The sequence below is a fragment of the Nerophis ophidion genome, linkage group LG21 (genome assembly GCF_033978795.1).
Source record: "Nerophis ophidion isolate RoL-2023_Sa linkage group LG21, RoL_Noph_v1.0, whole genome shotgun sequence".
NCBI classification, from domain to species: Eukaryota; Metazoa; Chordata; class Actinopteri; order Syngnathiformes; family Syngnathidae; genus Nerophis; species Nerophis ophidion.
Genome location: NC_084631.1, coordinates 7491175 through 7501829, shown reverse-complemented (window position 1 = coordinate 7501829; position 10655 = coordinate 7491175). Strand labels below are relative to the sequence as shown.

The window sequence follows — 10655 nt, the reverse complement described above, 5'->3', positions numbered from 1 at the left end:
CAATATAATCGACATATGCTACTAGCGTCACGATATAATCGACACATGCTACTAGCGTCACACTATATAAATGACACATGCTACTAGCATCACACTATATAAATGACCCATGCTGCTAGCATCACACTATCCATCCATCCATCTTCTACCGCTTATTCCCTTTATATGTATTTAGTGTGTACTTAAAACTTTGATGGAGGTGTTTGGATGTTTTTAGAGCGCTTTAGAGGCGGAATAGAGCGAGCCCAATTGGCTCCATTGTTGGCTGACTTTTGCTAACATTTATTTACGATTTAGAATGCATATGAAAAAAAATTGTGAATGAGGATTGTGAATGAGACACAAAAAAGTTGTAAAAGTTTGCAGCGCAAGGATGAAAATGTATAATGCCCATAACTGAGAAATCTGCACTTCGGGAGAGTCACGTTTTGGTGAAATACGTTTTAATTTTTAGTGTTAAAAACGCAACTGAAGGTCTGAACTCCCAGCATGCGACACGTCATCACGCCCCCACGAGTCAAAAGCGAATGTGAAAGAAGCCTGGAAACTTTTGGGCCTCCTCGTACAAAAAGTCAAGTGTGCTGGCGTGGGCTGTAAAAAAATGTGAGACACACACACACACACACACACACACACACACACACACACACACACACACACACACACACACACACACACACACACACACACACACACACACACACAATCTGTGCCGAAGTCACGTGACCAGGTCACATGTTCAGGCTGAGCAAACAGTTTTTGTGTACACACCAGCAAGCTGCAGCTTGTCCCACCTGGTCTTCCCGCAGCTCATCCTCTGCCAGAGAAGCTCCCCAACTTCCTGTTGTGGACAGGAAACAGGAAGTACACGTTAGCGCCGAGAGACGACGCCGATCGCTCAGCTGGCGTTTATAGAGCATGTCGAGTATAGTTATATAGTACGTTCTGTCCTAGGACTATAGGGGTTCAAAATACACAAGGTCTGTTCCAGGGTCAAACTGCGTCTATTTACAACTTCAAATATTTGTTGTTGTACAAGTGTAAAAAGAAGCAAAACATTGTTGATTAAAAAAAAAAAAAAAAAAAAAAGGAAATAGAATCATGAGAAGCTTCTCTGCATTCTTCTGGCCTAGGGGGGTCCAAACTTTTTGACTTAAAAATATTTGCTCAAGGGCCGAAAGCATGTAAAGTAGTTAAAAAAACAATAAAAAAAATTAAATAATATATATATATATAGTCACGCCCATGAGATCATGTTTCGTTTTTGTCATGTTTGTTTTTGTTTTTTGGACAATCGGTTCCTATCTTTGCACTTCCTTGTTTGTTTTATCACCATAGCTACTCATTGATTTTCACCTTGCCCTCAGCCCTCACACCTGTTTGTAATTATCACTGGTATTATTTAAACCTGTAGTTGCCAAGTGTTCAGCCTGGCAACTTCATGTTCTTCATCTACCTTCATGCCACGCTACTCTGTTTATTATGCTGTCCATGCCACGTACGTTTTTGTTATTCATGCCACAGTGCAAGTGTTTGTTTCATGTTTATAGTGTGTAGCCTTTGTGCTAGTCTTTTGTTTTTTCATTAGTCAAGTTTGTTCTCCGCCATTGTGAGCGCCATTTGATTCCCCTTTTGTTATAGTGTTTAATAAATAAGAATGTACTTGCATTCTCGCCTGGCTTCTGCCAATTTTCCTTTGCGTCGGAGAAACAAACAACATCCAAGTCCTGACATATATATATATATACATATATACATACATATATATATATATATATATATATATATATATATATATATATATATACATACAAAGTTTTGTCCCGATACCAATATTTTCTGTACTTTTCTAAATAAAGGGTACCACAAAAAAAGGCATTATTGGCTTTAGTTTAACAAAAACATCTTAGGGTACATGTGGAAGGGGGCTTGGCCTGCGGGCCTGCAAGGACCGGCCTCGAGGACAGCAGTAGGTGAGTGGATGGCCCAGCTGGGCTTTGTTATCCAATCAGCTGTCGCCTTTATTAGCAGCAGCCGGGACGAGACACGTGGTTGGAGTGGGAGTAGAAGACACATGCCTGAGGGACTGAGAGAGCAAGCAGACTGAAAAGTCACGAGCACGAAGACTGCTGGGAAGCAGGCTATCCTTGGGCGTGTGTACATGCAATAACAGACTTGTTCAAACCTGACCACTGAGCTTCTAGAAGATCTGTTGGCACCAGGAGAACCCACCATAGAGAGACCTTCACAGTACATTAAACATACGTTTCTTAGTGCACGTTTATCCTTACATAAAATAGTGAACATACTAGACAACTTGTCTTTTAGAAGTAAGTAAACAAAGTAAAGCTCCTTATTTTGCTGCTGACATATGCAGTAACTTATTGTGTCATTTATCGTTCTATTTAGTCAAAATTATGAGGGACAAGCTGTAAAAAATGATTATTAATACACTTGTTAAGTTAATATCAGCTACATCTTGCAGTGTAGATGAAAAATTAATCATAACCCTCACACAGAGCGTTAATAAAAGCGTCTTTTTGTGTCTTTTTTTTTTTTCACCATGACTAGGGCAGGTTGTTTGCATAGGGTCATATAGGCAATTGCCGCAAATTATTTGGATTAAGAATCATAATTTTCATGTAGGGTTAATCACTTACGGTACAATGTCTGCTCTCACTGGCACGCCAACTGATTGGATGTTTATATCTTCCTGTTTAGTTGAAAAATTAATCATAACCCTCACATAGAGCGTTAATAAAAGCGTCTTTTTGTGTCGTTTTTGCCATATGAACTGGATGCCAAAGTGTACCAACTCGTCGGAGTATGTACTCACTCTTCGACTATCCAGGTGACAGGTACGATTTATTATCTGGACTAAACCTTTACCAACTCAGAGGCGATGCAGCAGCTCACCAGCCGATGACATCCAAGAGAAAGGCACGAAAAGACGCGTGTTTGCAGCACTTTTATTTAAACCTACTATTCTTCTTTTTTTTCACCATGACTAGGGTAGGTTGTTTGCATAGGGTCATATAGGCAATTGCCGTAAATTGTTTGGATTAAGAATTAATCATAATTTTCATGTAGGGTTAATCACGTACAGCACAATTTCTGCTCTCACTGGCACGCCAACTGATTGGATATTTATATCTTCCTGTTTAGATGAAAAATTAATCATAACCCCCACACAGAGCGTTAATAAAAGCGTCTTTTTGTGTCTTTTTTTTTCACCATGACTAGGGCAGGTTGTTTGCATAGGGTCATATAGGCAATTGCCGCAAATTATTTGGATTAAGAATCATAATTTTCATGTAGGGTTAATCACTTACGGTACAGTGTCTGCTCTCACTGGGACACCAACTGATTGGATGTTTATATCTTCCTGTTTGGATGAAAAATTAATCATAACCCTCACACAGAGCGTTAATAAAAGTGTCTTTTTGTGTCTTTCTCGCCATAAGAACTGGATGCCAAAGTGTACCAACTCCTCGGAGTATGTCCTCATCCTTCTACTATGCAGGTGACAGGTACGATTTATAATCTGGACTAAACTTTCACCAACTCAGAGACGATGCAGCAGCTCACCAGCCGATGACATCCATGAGAAAGACACGAAAAGACGCTCGTTTGCAGCACTTTTATTTAACCCTACTATTCTTTGTTTTTTTGCACCATGACTAGGGTAGGTTGTTTGCATAGGGTCATATAAGTAAATACCACAAATTGCTGGTTTTGTGCACAATTAAAAGGTAATTTACCTGCAATATTTACGCCGTTCACTTGATGGCGACAATATGGCAGCATCAAAGGCAGTGTTTGGACATGGGCGCCATCAAGTAGTCCTTATTGATCCCTAGTTTGGACACCCCCCCCCCCCCACCCACGCTAAGGTATGGATCACACTCAACGTGCACTTGTAAACCGTGTCCTTTGCGTGGACGTACGACGGCGAGCGGTGCAGGTCACATGACGGGCGTGGAGTACATTTGATGGCCGATTAAAAAAACGTGGATGAAATGATTCAGCAAACGTGCACTGGGTTATTAATCTGTGGACGTTGCACCCAGACGGTCACTTCCTGTTTATGTGTGAGTGTCTCACACGCCTCTCACGTTTCGCCGATGCGTGGGAATGGCTGTGGTGTGGGGGTATGGTGGACACTTGACAGGCGTCATGCCGTCCGGAGCAAAGTTTTTTGGTCTCTCTTCCCAGCCTTTTGCTGACTTTGCTGGATTATGGCAGCTTTCCCACGGGGGTCGTGTTCGAGTCCCAAACAAATTTATCGCTGATGTCATCGTTGGAAGGAGCAGCATGTGTTTACACTTGAACATCACAATATAAAGCATGTGCATCGCGTCAAAATACGATACAAACAACACATGCTACTAGCATCACAATATAAACAACACATACTATTAGCATCACAATATAAAAAAACTAATGCTACTAGCATCACCCTGTAAACAACACATACTATTAGCATCACAATATTGGCAACATATGCTACCAGCATCACCATATAAACAACACATGCTACTGTATTGGCATCACAATATAAACAACTCATGCTACTAGCATCACAATATAAACGACACATTCTATTAGCATCACAATATACAAACACATGCTACTAGCATCACCATATAAAAAACACTTGCTACTGTATAAGCATCACAATATAAAAAACTCATGCTACTAGCATCACAATATAAACGACACACACTATTATCATCACAATATATAAACACATGCTACTAGTATCACCATATAAACATATGCTACTAGCATCACAACATATACTAAACAACATATACTATTAGCATCTCAATATTGACAACATATGCAACCAGCATCACCATATAAACAACACATGCTACTGTATAAGCATCACAATATAAACAACTCATGCTACTAGCATCACAATATAAACAACACATGCTATTAGCATCGCAATATATAAACACATGCTACTAGCATCACCTTATAAACAACACATACTATTAGCATCACAATATTGGCAACATATGCTACCAGCATCACAATATAAACAACACATGCTACTGTATTGGCATCACAATATAAACAACTCATGCTACTAGCATCACAATATAAATGACACATACTATTAGCATCACAATAAACAAACATGCTACTAGCATCACCATACAAACACATGCTACTAGCATCACCATATAAACAACACATACTATTAGCATCACAATATTGGCAACACATGCTACCAGCATCACCATATAAACAACTCATGCTACTAGCATCACAATATAAACGACACATGCTAAAAGCATTACAATATAAACGACACATGCTAAAAGCATTACAATATAAAAAACACATGCTACCAGCACCACCCTATAAACAACATATACTATTAGCATCTCAATATTGACAACATATGCTACCAGCATCACCATACAAACAACACATGCTACTGTGTTAGCATCACAATACAAACAACTCATGCTACTAGCATCAAAATATAAACGACACATACTATTAGCATCACAATAGACAAACAACACATGCTACAAGCATCACCATATAAACACATGCTACTAGCATCACCATATAAACAACACATGCTATTAGCATCACAATATTAAACAACATATGCTACCAGCATCACCATATAAACACATGCTACTGTATTAACATCACAATATAAACAACTCATGCTACTAGCATCACAATATAAACGACACATACTATTACCATCACAATATATAAACACATGCTACAAGCATCACCATATAAACACATGCTACTAGCATCACCATATAAACAACACATGCTATTAGCATCACAATATTAGACAACATATGCTACCAGCATCACAATATAAACAACACATGCTACTGTATTAACATCACAAAAAACAACTCATGCTACTAGCATCACAATATAAACGACACATACTATTAGCATCACAATATACAAACAACATATGCTACTAGCATCACCCTATAAACACATGCTACTATCATCACCATATAAACAACACATGCTATTAGCATAACAATATTAAACAACATATGCTACCAGCATCACCATATAAACAACACATGCTACTGTATTAACATCACAATATAAACAACTCATGCTACTAGCATCACAATATAAACGACACATACTATTACCATCACAATATATAAACACATGCTACTAGCATCACCATATAAACACATGCTATTAGCATCACCCTATAAACAACACATACTATTAGCATCACAACATTAACATATGCTACCAGCATCACCATATAAACAACACATGTTACTGTATTAGCATCACAATATAAACAACCCATGCTACTAGCATCAAAATATAAACGAAACATGCTACAAGCATCACAATATAAACGATACATACTATTAGCATCACCATATAAACAACACATGCTACTAGCATCACCATATAAACAACACATGCTACTGTGTTAGTATCAACATATAAACAACATATGCTACCATATTATTATCACAAAATAAAAACATGCAAAAATTAGCATCACAATGCAGCTGAGATACGCCCCAGCGACCCCCCACGACCCCAAAAGGGACAAGCGGTAGGAAATGGATGGAATATAAACAACACATGCTACTAGCATCACAATATAAGCGACACACATGCTACAAGCATCGCAATACAAACAACACATTATTTCAGCATCAAAATATAAACATATGCTACTAGCATCACCATATAAACAACACATGCTACTGTATTAGCATCACAATATAAACAACTCATGCTACTAGCATCACAATATAAATGACATGCTAAAAGCATCAAATTATAAACAACGCATACTATTCGCATCACAATATAAACACATGCTACTAGCACCAACATATAAACACATGCTACTGTATTAGCATCACCATATAAACAGCACATGCTACTAGCATCATAATATAAGTGTCACATGTTACAAGCATTCACAATATAAACGACACATACTATTAGCGTCACAATATAAACACAACATGACACTAGCATCACCATACAAACACATGCTATTGTATTAGCATCACCATACAAAAAACTCATGCTACTAGCATTAGAAATTAAATTATGCATGCTACTATTTTTGCATCATAACACAAACACATGCTACTGTACTAGCATCACCATATAAAAAACACATGCTACTATTAGCATCACAATATCAACACCACGTGCTACTATTAGCATCATGTATCGAACACGTCAGTCTCAATAACCAGATTTTCGCTCATCCGCCCCGACCTAACATTAACTGAAAGCTAGTGGGCAGCCTAGGACCGAGTCGGCTTTCTCGGTTGTGCTGTAGCGTCTGTTCCTGTCTTTGGTCTTGCTGTTGTCTGTCTATGTGCAATATGTAATATTTATTGATACTTTTTTGGTTTTTCATTGCATTTTACTTTTGTAGCTGCATGCAGAAATGGCACCACTGAAATGGCAACTGGTTGCATCAGCTCTGTGCTCTTTTTTTAATGTATTTCTGTAATATTTCCCTTTAACTTTCATATGTTTTACCTTATTTTTTGTGGACTTTTATACCTACAACTACATAATTTCCACATTTTGGGATGAATAGTCTTTCTTATCCTATAAAACATTATTTTTTCTGCATTTTTATTGGTTTGTTGTCGTAGCTTTGATAGCTTATCAAGATCAAACTTATTTTGCCTAGCCTTCTCTTTAACAATATTAACTCGGAAGAAGCTTTATCTCTGTTTTTTTTAAGTGTGATAGCGAGGATCAAGTCCACTTCACTATTATTTTCACTCACACAAGTTTTTTTTTCCAGTAACGTGTCGTCAGGTTTCCGATTAGATAAAGCCAAACACGTTTGTTGGCAGGTTGCATCATCGGCACTAAAAAAAAAAAAAAGGATGCACGTTTTATTTTGATATTTTTCATACTCCATGTCGAAATCTCCCAAACGTTTGTGCTGCAAAAAAAAAATATTGTCGCGCTTTAATAGTGTTTATGTTATTAACGTGTAATTAACGTGTTATGATTCATAACCAGCCCGCCCTCCTACTAAGTCAAAAACTTGTCCCAAATATTTGTGCTGCAAGATTTATACAGTTTCACTATTTTAATTGAGTTGTTTACATTGTATGTAGCTTGTAATAAATCCTAAAAACGTTAATAACATAAAAGTTATAATAGTTACACAACAATAATTTTGCAGCAGAATCATAGCACAAAAGAAGATTTGGACGTGGTTGGAGGGCTGCTTATGGATAATAACACGTTAATAACATAAAAAAAACATAATATATTAAAACTTAAATATTGTAACGTGTGACACAAACAACATTTTTGCAGCACAAACAAATGGGACAAGTTGGGGAGGGATTTTGCCATAGCTTGGGGGTGTAGTTATCATTAATAGCATGTTAATAACATGTTAATAATATGTTAATAACAAAACTTTATCAACATAAAAATTATTACCGTTAGACCAAAAACGATCTAAGCACAGACGAATGGGACAAGATTGGCAAGAGATTTTGACATAATTTGGGGGAGGTCCAGTTATGATTAATAACACCTTAATTACACGTTAATATGATAAAAAACTTAAAACGTTAATTTAAAGACCGTAACAGCAAAAAAAATAATGTTTTTGTTGCACAAACTAGCACAAACATATGGGAAATATTTTGATAACATAAAATGGTAATAACAAGTTAATAACATAAAATGTTAACTTAAAAAATATAATAGACCAAAAACGATAGCAGCACAAACGTAGCACAAACTAATGGGACAAGTTTGGGAGAGATTTTGACATATTGGGGGTGAGGGGGGGGGTTTCCAGTTATGATTAATAACACCTTAATTACACGTTAATAAGATAAAAAACTTAAAACGTTAATTTAAAGAGCATAACAGCAAAAAAATTCATTTTTTGTTGCACACACTAGCACAAACATATGGGAAATATTTTGATAACATGTTAATAACATAAAAGATATAATAGTTGGACCAAAAACGATTGCAGCACAAACATAGCACAAACTAATGGGACAAGTTTGGGAGAGATTTTGACATATTGGGGGCGGGGTTCCAATTATGATTAATAACACCTTAATTACACGTTAATAAGATAAAAAAAACTTAAAACATTAACTTAAAGACCGTAACAGCAAAAAACTACATTTTTTGTTGCACAAACTAGCACAAACATATGTGAAATATGTTGACAACATGTTAATAACATAAAATGTTAATAACATGTTAATAAAATAAAATGTTAACTTAAAAAAATATAATAGTTAGACCCAAAACGATTGCAGCACAAACCTAGCACAAACTAATGGGACAAGTTTGGGAGAGATTTTGACATATTGGGGGTGATGGGGGGGGGTTCCAGTTATGATTAATAACACCTTAATTACACGTTAATATGATAAAAAACTTAAAACGTTAATTTAAAGACCGCAACAGCAAAAAACTTACATTTTTTGTTGCACAAACTAGCACAAACATATGGGAAATATTTTCAGAACATGTTAACATAAAATGTTAATAACTTAAAAAATATCATAGTTGGACCAAAAATGATTGAAGCACAAACTAATGGGACAAGTTTGGGAGAGATTTTGACATATTGGGGGTGGGGTTCCAATTATGATTAATAACACCTTAATTATACGTTTATAAGATAAAAAAAAAACTTAAAACATTAACTTAAAGACCGTAACAGCAAAAAACTACATTTTTTGTTGCACAAGCTAGCACAAACATTTGGGAAATATTTTGATAACATGTTAATAACATAAAATGTTAATAACTTAAAAAAATATAATAGTTAGACCCAAAACGATTGCAGCACACACATAACACAAACTAATGGGACAAGTTTGGGAGAGATTTTGACATATTGGGGGTGGGGTTCCAGTTATGATTAATAACACTTTAATTACACATTAATAAGATAAAAAACTTAAAACGTTAATTTAAAGACCGTAACAGCAAAAAAATACATTTTTTGTTGCACAAACTAGCAAAAACATATGGGAAATATTTTGATAACATGTTAATAACATGAAATGTTAATAACATGTTAATAACATAAAATGTTAATAACTTAAAAAAATATAATAGTTAGACCCAAAACGATTGCAGCCCAAACGTAGCACAAACTATTGGGAAAGGTTTGGGAGGGATTTTGACATATTGCGGGTGAGGGGAGGGGGGGGGGTTCCAGTTATGATTAATAACACCTTAATTACACGTTAATAAGATAAACTTAAAACGTTAATTTAAAGACCGTAACAGCAAAAAAATACATTTTTGGTTGCACAAACTAGCACAAACATATGGGAAATATTTAGATAACATGTTAATAACATAACTTGTTAATAACATAACTTGTTAATAACATAAAATGTTAACTTAAAAAATATAATAGTTAGACCCAAAACGATTGCAGCACAAAGGTAGCACAAACTAATGGGACAAGTTTGGGAGCAGTTTTGACATATTGAGGGTGAGGGGGGGGGGGGGGGGTTCCAGTTATGATTAATAACACCTTAATTACACTTTAATAAGATAAAAAACTTAAAATGTTAATATAAAGACCGTAACAGCAAAAAACTAAATTTTTTGTTGCACAAACTAGCACAAACATATGG

The 10655-nt window shown here is 36.0% G+C and overlaps 1 long non-coding RNA gene across 1 annotated transcript in view; it reads right to left on the bottom strand.

Annotated features, from left to right (window-relative positions):
• Positions 1 to 426: 426 nt before the first annotated feature.
• Positions 427 to 10655, bottom strand: part of LOC133539657 (uncharacterized) — a 60972-nt gene continuing 50743 nt past the window's right edge. The window contains exons 3-4 of the long non-coding RNA XR_009803462.1: positions 772 to 841; positions 427 to 591 (exon numbers count right to left, since the gene is read on the bottom strand). This is a non-coding gene — a long non-coding RNA (uncharacterized LOC133539657). The remainder of the gene's footprint in view (positions 592 to 771; positions 842 to 10655) is intronic.